The following is a 10,459-nucleotide window of genomic DNA, read 5'->3' as shown; positions in this document are numbered from 1 at the left end:
ACATGGGTGATTCAAAAAATAGGACCACCCTGGGGGAGTTCCCTGTGGATGATTCAAAAAATAGGACCACCCTGGGGGAGTCCAATGTGGATTGTATTCCTCTCCTAGAGAAACTGGGGAGTTACAACGCTTGCCCTTCTCCTCCCGGTATGACCTGGGCACATAATAATTGGCACGATCCCCAGGCTGTAGCGGACCAGATTACAGTCTTGAAGGAATGCAAAAACTCAAGCCTGAAACAGGGAAAGCGCTGGTCTATGGTGTTTTGGGTGCTGCTCTAATGGTTGCCCAGAAGGAAAGGCAAACAAATCAGCCAATGGAGCGTGAAACAATAAAATCTTCACAAGACCTGGTTAAAGCCATACAGGAACAGCTAGAAAGTGAAGGAGAGCAATTAGCTGCCGAAAGGGCAATTAACTGCCGGCTCCACACCGCATTAGCCGAATCCTTTGAACTAAAGGGGCGGGTTTATCCATAAAAAAGGGAAGCACAATTGCGCCCCTTGATTAAAACTGAGACAATGAATGATGGGTAGGGGGGAGCCCAAGAAGTCACCACTCGTATGGTCCCCTACTCCCCTACAGATTTGGCAAAAAAAATCAGGAAAAATATTCCTGGAGACCCCAAGAAACAGAAACTGAAGATGTCTGGAGAGTGTCCCTCACAAGGGGAGACCGCATCTTGCTGAGGGAGGATGAGGCAGGAGGGCCGCAACAACCCTCTCTCATACAATATGCAGCAGACCCCCATAGGTTCCGTTCTTTAATTAGGGGACTGCCCGATGTCTTGATATGTAACTGGGATAGGGTTAAGGGACTGGGGCCACCCCCAAAAGGTAATCCCCCTGAGAGACCCAGCTGCCCAGCCCCTTCAGCCCCTCCCAAACTGAAACTGACCGGTTTGAGCAGTTTGGAATTGGGAAACCTGTCAACATGTATGCATGAGTGGCCACCTACACCCATGGCAAAGAGCACAAGATCAATATGTAGTAGATTGTTCCTTCTTTTTAACACCTGGGCCACAGTGGACAGAGTTTCTTTTTCCCCTTTTCTTCCAGATTCCTTGATAAAAGGCAAAGTGCTTCCTGAGGAAGATCTATCACAAATGCTGATATTAGGCCTATTAATCACTTGTGTAATCATTTGTTCATGTATCTTTATAAGATGCATTTATCATTATTGCACAAGGTGTTTTGGAGAGGGATCTTATGTATCTTGCTAATCTTGTTTATTAGTTATGTAGATGGTGGAGAAAAAAATTTTAACCTGGTGTAGGACTTAATCAGAAGGGGGGGGGGGGGGGGCAAATCAAGATCTGTGTATCTTCTTGTCTCAATTGCCTGAAGAAGGATTGCAATTCTTCCTAATACCAGTAATGTTGTATTACCATACACAACACTACTACTTCGAAGGAGGAAGCTCATGCGAAGATGAAGAACACTGCAGACCAAATGGCTGAATTATTCCAATCAATGCAACTGAAAGACTGGTTTGATGGACTAGCTCCTGGATCACATCCATATTAAAATTTCTGGGACTCAGGGGGTGGGGAAAATGGTTGACACACATTGGAATCACTTTCTTGAGTGGGATTGTATTGATGATGACAGGCAGGGCTCTTGTGCAATGCATGATCATCCGATTATTGTCTTCTATCTCCTCTCTTTCCTCTCCCTCTATCCGCTATGTAAAGATCACCACTATTGACAAGGACCTAGAACTACCAACCAGCCCAGGTGACCTAAGGGACATAAAAACAAGTGTTTAAGTCACAGGGTGGTGTGACAGACAGAGTATGTATGCCTTAAACAACTGGTCTTGCAATGCTGGCTGGAGGAGGGAATGGGTGCTGCAGAGGCAGAGCAGTACTTTTGTTATGCCTTGAAGAACTTTTCTCACAACTCTGGCCAGAGAAAAAGACAAGGCCTGTGGAGGCAGAATGGTATCTTTTCCTTGGGGCCAACCTACATGGGCAACATCTTTGCAACATAAAGTTATCAACCACATTTACACAGAAGCAGGGCATCTTAGCTTAGCCCGCACGCAAGGCTAAACAATAGCAGTTTTTCTCTCACCCAATGTCGCTTCCCCAACTGAGGAAGGGAATTGGGAAAAAGAGAGGGAGACTCATGGGATGAAGTTAACCAGATTTAATAAAGTGAAGAAAATCAGTAAAAATGACAACACAAAACAGACAAAAATATACTCATCCACAAATCACTGGCCAGTTGTTCCATGAATCACAACAACGAACAAGGACAAAGGGAGGAGAAGCAAGGAGAGCAGGAAAACCCCCACCTCTTACCCACTTACTCCATGTATCATCAGTTGCATGATGTGCAGAGGGGGTCTGTCCTTGAAACATCCAGTTCAACACTGGCAATCAGGGCGCCAGGAGGAGCTGTGTCTCAGTGCCAATTACTTCTGAGGCAGCTCAAACTCCTTCATAGGCTGCCAGTATCTCTTTCTGTTGGAGCATATCCTCTGTATCCCTGGCTCCAAAACCCCAGGGGTCGACCTAGAGTCTCCCCTGGTGCCTTTTGCCAGAGGCTCCAGGTAGGGCCATTCTCCCCAGCTGCGGTATAGAGGACATTCTTTACATCTGGTCCTGTCCGGACTGGTCCAAGGGCCGCTGCATGGACTATCTCTTGTTTAATTTGCTCAAAAGCCTGTTGTTGCTCAGGGCCCCATTTAAAGTCATTCTTCTTCTGAGATGCTTCATAGAGAGGGCTCACAATCTGACTGTAACGGGGAATGTGCATCCTCCAGAAGCCTACTACGCCTAGGAAAGCTTGTGTCTCCTTTTTGTTAGTTAGCAGTGACATGGCTGTTATTTTGTTAATTGCGTCCATTGGGATCTGGCAGCAGCCATCTTGCCACTTGATCCCTAAAAACTGGATCTCTTTTGCAGGTCCCTTGACCTTTCCACTTTTGATGGCAAAACCAGCTTCTAGAAGGATTTGAATGACTTTTTCCCCTTTCTCAAAAACTTCTCCTGCTGTATCACCCCATACAATGATGTCATCAATGTACTGCAGGTGTTCCAGAACTCCATCCTTCTCCAGTGCAGTCTGGACCAGTCCATGGCAAATGGTGGGGCTATGCTTCCACCCCTGGGGCAGTCGATTCCACATGCACTGGATGCCCCTCCAGGTGAAAGCAAACTGTTGCCTACACTCCACTGCCAAAGGAATGGAGAAAAATGCATTTGCAATGTCAATAGCGGCATACCACTTTGCTGCCTTTGACTACAGTTCATAACGGAATTCTAACATGTCCAGTACTGCAGCACTCAGCAGTGGTGTTACTTCATTCAGGCCACGATAGTCCACAGTTAGTCTCCATTCCCCACTGGAATTTCGCACCAGCCATATGGGACTGTTGAAGGGGGAGCGCATTTTGCTGATCACTCCTTGGCTCTCCAGTTGACGGATCAGCTCGTGGATGGGGATCAGTGAGTCTCTGTTAGATATTGCCGCCATCGGACCATTGTAGTAGCCATGGGCACCTTTTGCTCCTCAACCCTCAGCAGCCCCACAATAGAAGGGTCCTCTGATAGACCAGGCAGGGTAGACAGCTGTTTAATTTCTTCCGTCTCCACGGCCGCTACACCAAATGCCCACCAGTACCCCCTCGGGTCCTTGAAATACCCTCTTCTCAGGTAATCTATGCCAAGAATGAATGGGGCATCTGGGCCAGTCACAATAGGGTGCACCTGCCACTCAGTCCCAGTCAGACTCACTTCAGCTTCCAGTACAGTCAGCTCTTGGGAGCCCCCTGTCACGCCAGAGATACAAATCAGTTCTGTCCCGTTATAGTTTGACAGTATGGTGCATTATGCACTGGTGTCCACTATAGCCCTATACTGCTGTATCTCTGATGTGCCAGGCCATTGAACCCACACAGTCCAAAAAACACAGTTGTCCCTATCCTCCACCTGGCTGGAGGCAGGGTCCCTCTAATCCTGAACATAGTGTTCATTATCAACATCTCGGTTCAAGCGGCTCACATAGATTCGATCCCCATTATTCACATCTGGTAAATGGGGATCCAAAGCCCATCTACGCTGTCTGGAAAGCTTCCCATTGGAAACTGGAGCAACAAATCTCCTGGAAGAAGCCCCATTCCTAATCGGTTCACCTTGCAACTCACGTACACGTGCCTGTAGAGCCGAGGTAAGTTTTTCCATCCCATTTCCTCATGTCTTCTCCATGGTCGCACAGGAAAAACCACAGGGTGCCTTGTGATGCATACCATCTCTCCCGAGTAGGTCTTGCAGGGAGACCCTGTCTCCTGATGGCTGAGACATTCTTCGGTGCAGGTGGGGAATGGGGTCTGTTCTCCATCTGGGACAATTTGTCCAACACCTTACCGAGCATTTCTGGGGATTCGGTAGATGGTTTTTCCACAGCAGAGATGCTGGTCCACATGTAGGAAACGAGAGTGTCTGCGTATTGCTGCATACAATTATCTATATCACCCACCGCTGGTGCATCGGCATCTGCCCAGCTAAATAACACTAATGAGCTGCCATATGATGGTGGCACGGTCTGTACCCACTTGCGCCACATGGGTCCGGTAACTCGGAGCGCATCTGGATCTACTGGTATCTGTGGGTCATCCAGGTCAGCAAAAATCAGCTCTCGCACAGCTATTTCCCTCAGATTCTTAACTCCTCTCTCAATGGTTGTCCACTTGCCTGGGTGGTATATGACATCATCCCTAAAGGGATACCTGTCCCTTACGCTTTGCAGGAGTCACCGCCAGAGAGCGAGGGGCTCTGCACCACTTGCAAGACCCCTATCAATACCTGCTTCTCTAGCCATTGGTCCCAGCTGCTTGGCTTCTCTACCATCTAACTTGAGACCATCAGCTCCGTTATGCCAGCAGCAGAGCAACCAAGTAACAAGTTGCTCGCCTTCATGATGGCTGTAATCTCTATATATGTCTCACAGCTCACTCAAGGATAGGGATCAAGTTGTTACCTCTGGCTCGGCCTCCTGTGATGTCCCTGGTTGGCCATCACAACTTGCTCTTTTTGTGGTTTTCGCCTTCTGTACAGGGGCAACTGATACCAGCACTGGTCGAGTCCCTAGGTTAGCTGCATCACCCATCACTGGGGGCTGATTAGCTGCAGCCCTTGTTGCCAAGGTCTAGGTCATCGCAGCAAGTGCTTCCTGGAGTTGGGTAATCGCAGTGCCCAGTGCAAAGATCTGAAGAGCCTCTGAGGTAGCCAGGGTGCCTGCTGTACAGACTGGCAAGGTCCAAGTATCTGCAATTCCAGTTGTGGGGACCAGGGCAGCTGTGGTGTCTGTTACAGTGGTTGCAGCAGCCGTGCTATATCTGCCTTTGTACCAATGTTCAAGTGAGAGCAGGAACTGAACAACATTCAAAAGGCCTGACAATATGAGCATGGTGGTCAAGACATCCCACAGGTATTCAGAATTTTCAAAAGCCAGTGAGATCTGCTTTGAGGGAAAAAGAACATACAGGTTGCTCATTCCCATTCCATAGAAATCAGAAACAGTCCCACTTCCAAACAAATTTATAATACCATAAACCAACGCCAAAACACATAGCAGACTAATACCTTTAAGTCCATGCCCAGAAGTGACAAACCACACAAAACCAGTAACAAACAACAGCCAAACCACACATTTGATTAGCCATCCCAGAAGTGACTGTAAAACCAAACACCAGAGAATTCCACCCAGTGGCCCTGCTACTGACACCAACATGATGAAGACTCATGCCAAACACAGTCAAATCTGTGAAAACTTCAACCCTCCAAGCTCTTAGATCAGAAGTCTATGGTTCTCCCAGGTGATCTATTTACATTGGGCACCAAATAAACTGTCCACATTTAGCCCACACCCAGGGCTAAACAATAGCAGTTTTTCTCTCACCCAGTGTCCCTTCCCCAAATGAGGAAGGGCATTGGGAAAAAGAGAGGGAAACTCATGGGATGAAATTAACCAGATTTAATGAAATGAAGAAAATCTATAAAAATGACAACACAAAACAGACAAAAATATACTCTTCCACAAATCACAGGCAAGTTGCTCCAGGAACCAACGACACGACACGACACGACACGACACGACACGACACGACACGACACGACACGACACGACACGACACGACACGACACGACACGACACGACACGACACGACACGACACGACACGACACGACACGACACGACACGACACGACACGACACGACCAAGAAAACCCCCCCACCTCTTTCCCAGCAAACTCTCTCTTTTATAGTGAGCTTGATGTCAATGATATAGAATACACCTGTGGGCCAGCCAGGGTCAGCTGCCCCGGATTTAACTGCTGAGGGCCTTGATCACCATGGCTGGCCACAAACTGAAACCAAATCCCAGTGAAACCAGGACACAGGGTCATATAGCTGACACTGCAACGATGGGGGACCACCAGAGACCCCTGGGGGACCACAGACTCATTTCGAGAACTATCTAAGATTACAAATGTGCAGACATCCCAATTAGCATGAGAAACGAGCAGATGGGGGAGACAAGAGGTACATCACCATCCTCTCCTATCTTGCATGCAAATGAACTAAAGTATTTAGAACTTCCCGCTTGGGACACCAGTGCCCTCTGCCCGCCACCTGAGGACTGATCTTGCAAGCAATTTACTGGAGGAGTGACTCTGCAAGCAATTTACCAGAGGACCAACTCTACAAATAACTTATATCGCTGGATCCAAGGGTGGTGATATCTCTTTCTCTCTTTCTCATATTCTCTATCCTCTTTCTCTTTTCCCTTTCTCTCTTTCCTCAGTGCCTTAAGAAACCTGAGACACTTATGACCATGGCGTTTTCCCTGTAGTAATAAATTGTTCTTATTTGCATCCCAGTTATTTGGTGTCGTTTCACCTTAATTTGCTCCAAGAGTTTCACGAACTAGTTGCAACCAGGTCATAACAACCTCTTGAAATCCTTGGGAACTGAAAAGGTATTAGGTTTACTATGTGTCTGCAGACAGACTGACAACTCTTTCCTGACCTATACAGAGAAAATTCTGCCTACCGTAATACAACTGGAGTGTTCCACCTGCCTGGAATTCAAAAAAAAAAAAAGATCACTCCCCTCCAAAAAAAAAAATATTACCCCAAGGACAGTGAAGTCTAATTTCCTTCCTCAACACCAGACCCAAACAAAATGTGCAATTAGAATTATTATTTGTTACAAAGTCCTAGGTAAGGCATGATTATCCCAAAGCTGATGGAGGAGCCTGTTACGAAACCCAGAGGAAATAGGTGACATCATCCAGGTCGATGGGATAGTCCATGAGCAGCACTGGAGTCTTCTCAAACAACTCCCCCTTGTAGCTGCGCCACTTACCTGCTGGTAGGTAGACATCACATTCCTGCTTGCCCATCTCCAGGACAGATGCCACCATGAGGGTGTCCCTGATGAGGAACTGGGAGTCGATTCTGTGAGCAGCCTCGTCGCGGGGTGAGATCCACCAGATGGACTGGATGATGGGGTTGCCTGTGTCGGTGACCTCCCTGGCCAGCGCCAGCAACAGCAGGGCCACCAGTGACTCGTGGAGCTCCATGAACTTCTACACAATTTCCACCACCTCCTTGTTGTAGATCCAGGGCAGGATGGAGAACTGCGTGGAGGGCATAAAACCCGACATCTCCAGCCAGTGCACATATAGCTCCCGGTCCAAGATCTCCACCGCCCCATCTGTCTTATTGGGGAAAAAATTCCCCCCAATCATGTCAGCGGATATGAAGGATTACCCCAGCATGCTGATGGTGAGCACTGTGGGGATGAGGGACTTGAGGTCAAGCTCGTAGCCCCAGAAGGAGTTGCGGTCAATGATGCGGAAGAAGCAGGAGATGTTCTGCGAATGGTAGCCCACCTGCACCTTGGCCAGCTCATAGAAGGGGATGGCCATCTCAGTGTAGTGCTGCAACCAGATGCTGGGGTCCTAGAGCTGCTGGAAGGTACTGAACTGCTTAGGCAGGTAGCTGGTCTCGCCTGCGTTGAACTTGAAGGATGAGATGTCGTACCTGTGGCAGAGCTGGCGCAGGTAGCTCTGGAACCAGTCCCAGGCCGGTGAAGTCCAGGATGGCCCTGATGCCGTTCCACCACTCCACCATGGCCAGCAGCCACCCCGACAGCTCCTTGACGAACAGCTGATGCTCAATCCCCACCCCAAAATTTGAGGAATCTGTGTGTATGAAGGACTGAATCCATAGGGTGACCTTAAACCCATCCTCCCTCAGTTTTGCAAACATCTCTGTCACGTTGGGAAACTTGATGGGGTCAAAGTCAAAGTCCCCATAGCCTTGCATGTACATGTCATTGATTTCAATGTGGCTGCAGTTAAAACGGTACTTCTTAATGTTTTCAGCAAACTGCAAGAGTTTATCCTGGTCGCTATTGTTCTTGTAGAGGGCCCAGGTGGACCAGATGGGGTAGTGGAAGGCATTCTCTGCAGGGATCTTGGAGGGCTTGTTGAAGTACCTGTGCATCATGTACTTGTGGATGGAGGTGATGTCAGAGCCCACGCACACCCGGTAGCTGAGCTTGGGGAAGGGCTGCTGCCCCAGCAGGGGCTTGTAGGGCAAGTCCTTGTAGCGAGCCTGGAAGAACAGGGCACGCTCAGTGGCATTGAAGCCTGGACAGAAGGGCATGGAGTCATTGATCTTGATGGCCGCTGCCTTGGAGGAGAGCCAGTAGCGCTCCAGGATGCTCATCACATAGGGCATGGGCTCCTGGTAACTGGCCAGGTGGATGGGCCAGTGCTGGGTGCTCATCTCCGAGCCCCCATACCAGTGGGCATCCTCCCAGAACATGGTGTGTTCCACAACCAGGCCAGCTGCCAGCTCCTCCCAGTGCGCATGGTACTACATCACTGTGTCTTTGGGCTTCACCATCTGTTACGACCTGGTCGCAACTAGTTCATAAATCCCTTGGAGTAAATTAAGGTGAAACGACACCAAATAACTGGTATGAAATTAAGAACAATTTATTAATACAGGGAAAGTGGCATGGTTGTAAGTGTCTTGGGTTTCTAAAGATGCTGCCAAAAGATAGAGGGAAAAGGGAAAAGAGAAAGAGGATAGAGATTATGAGAGAGAAGGAAAGAGATATCACCACCCTGGGATCCAGCGATGTAAGTTGTCTGTAGAGTTGGTAAGCTGCTTGCAGAGTTGCTCCTTCGGTAAACCGCTTGCAGGATTGGTCCTCAGGTGGCGGGCGGGAGCACGCACCAGCATCCCAAGTGAGAAGGTCTAAATACTTTAGGTCATTTGCATGCGAGATAGGAGAGGGTGGTAACATCTCCCCTCTCTTCTCGCTTCTCATGCTAATTGGGACGCCTGCGCTTTGTAGTCTTAGATTGCTCTCGAAATGAGTCAGTGGTCCCCCAAGGGGTGTCTGGTGGTCGTGATCCCCCCTAGTTGTGGTGTCTGCTGTATGACCCCGCTTCTGCACAAGCGTGGTTGAGGCCTTGCAAAGTTGTTGCACATGTAGGCTGGTCCCAAGGAAAAGATACCATCCTGCCTCCGCAGGACTTATCTCTTCCTCCAGCCAGAGTTGTAAATCACAACAATTAAGGCACAGCAGGGGTATTGTTCTGTTCCCAAGACCCTTATCTCTTGCCAGACTTGCAGGCCTCTGTAGTACACATACCCTCCTCCAGCCAGAGTTGTCAAACAAGTTGTTTAAGGCATACAAACTCTGTCCGTCACACCATCTGGATGAAGAAGTTCAGCGCCCCCCTGCCTGACCGCGTGCAGCTCCAAATCTCACCCTCCTTGGAGCACGACTCCAGGTTGAGGTTGCCCAAGTGGAAGGCCAGATGGAAGACCACCTCCCCATGCTGGTTCCTGATGATGAAGCCATCATCAGTATGGCTTCAGTGGTGTCTCTGCGCCTCCTGCTAAGCAACAGCCGCCTGCCGTTGGGGATGCTGCCTTTGTGGCAAGATGGCAGTAAATTCCCTGTAGCGTCTGGCTGTTGGATATGGACAGCCCCGGCCAGGAGGCAGCTCATCCTGTGCCAGTACTTACCTGTCCATTGCCTCCCGGGAATCCCCACCTGTCACCCAGCTCTGCCACAGATGGATGTTTAAGCACATAAACAATAAGCGCTTCTACATCTCCACATCCCCGGCAGCTTCGTCCTCTCCATCGTGCAGGGGTGTTTCGGGGCTATGAGCTGGCTGTGCCCCAAGCAGCATGTGTCTGCAGGCAGGAGGAGGGGACCCAGCGCGTCACTGGCATGTTTTTTCAGGCACCATGACGTAAGCATGTGCAGCCAATCCTCCAGTCGGGGCATGACAAGGCAGCGGGGCCCAGACAAGAGGCAGCTGCTGCAGGCATCGCAGTGGCATGAAGGGCACGAGCTTCGCTGAGCCTCGGCTCCTGGAGTCACGGGATTCGGGCTCACATCTTGTCTCCCTGCCAGGGG

General features: G+C 49.4%; 1 pseudogene; it reads right to left on the bottom strand.

Annotated features, from left to right (window-relative positions):
• Positions 1 to 7,265: 7,265 nt before the first annotated feature.
• LOC137675678 (myogenesis-regulating glycosidase-like) lies at positions 7,266 to 10,067 on the bottom strand (annotated as a pseudogene).
• Positions 10,068 to 10,459: the final 392 nt, after the last annotated feature.

This window comes from Nyctibius grandis, chromosome W (genome assembly GCF_013368605.1).
Source record: "Nyctibius grandis isolate bNycGra1 chromosome W, bNycGra1.pri, whole genome shotgun sequence".
NCBI lineage: Eukaryota > Metazoa > Chordata > Aves > Nyctibiiformes > Nyctibiidae > Nyctibius > Nyctibius grandis.
Note: the sequence above shows the minus strand (reverse complement) of the source record. Positions and strands in the feature narration are given on the sequence as shown.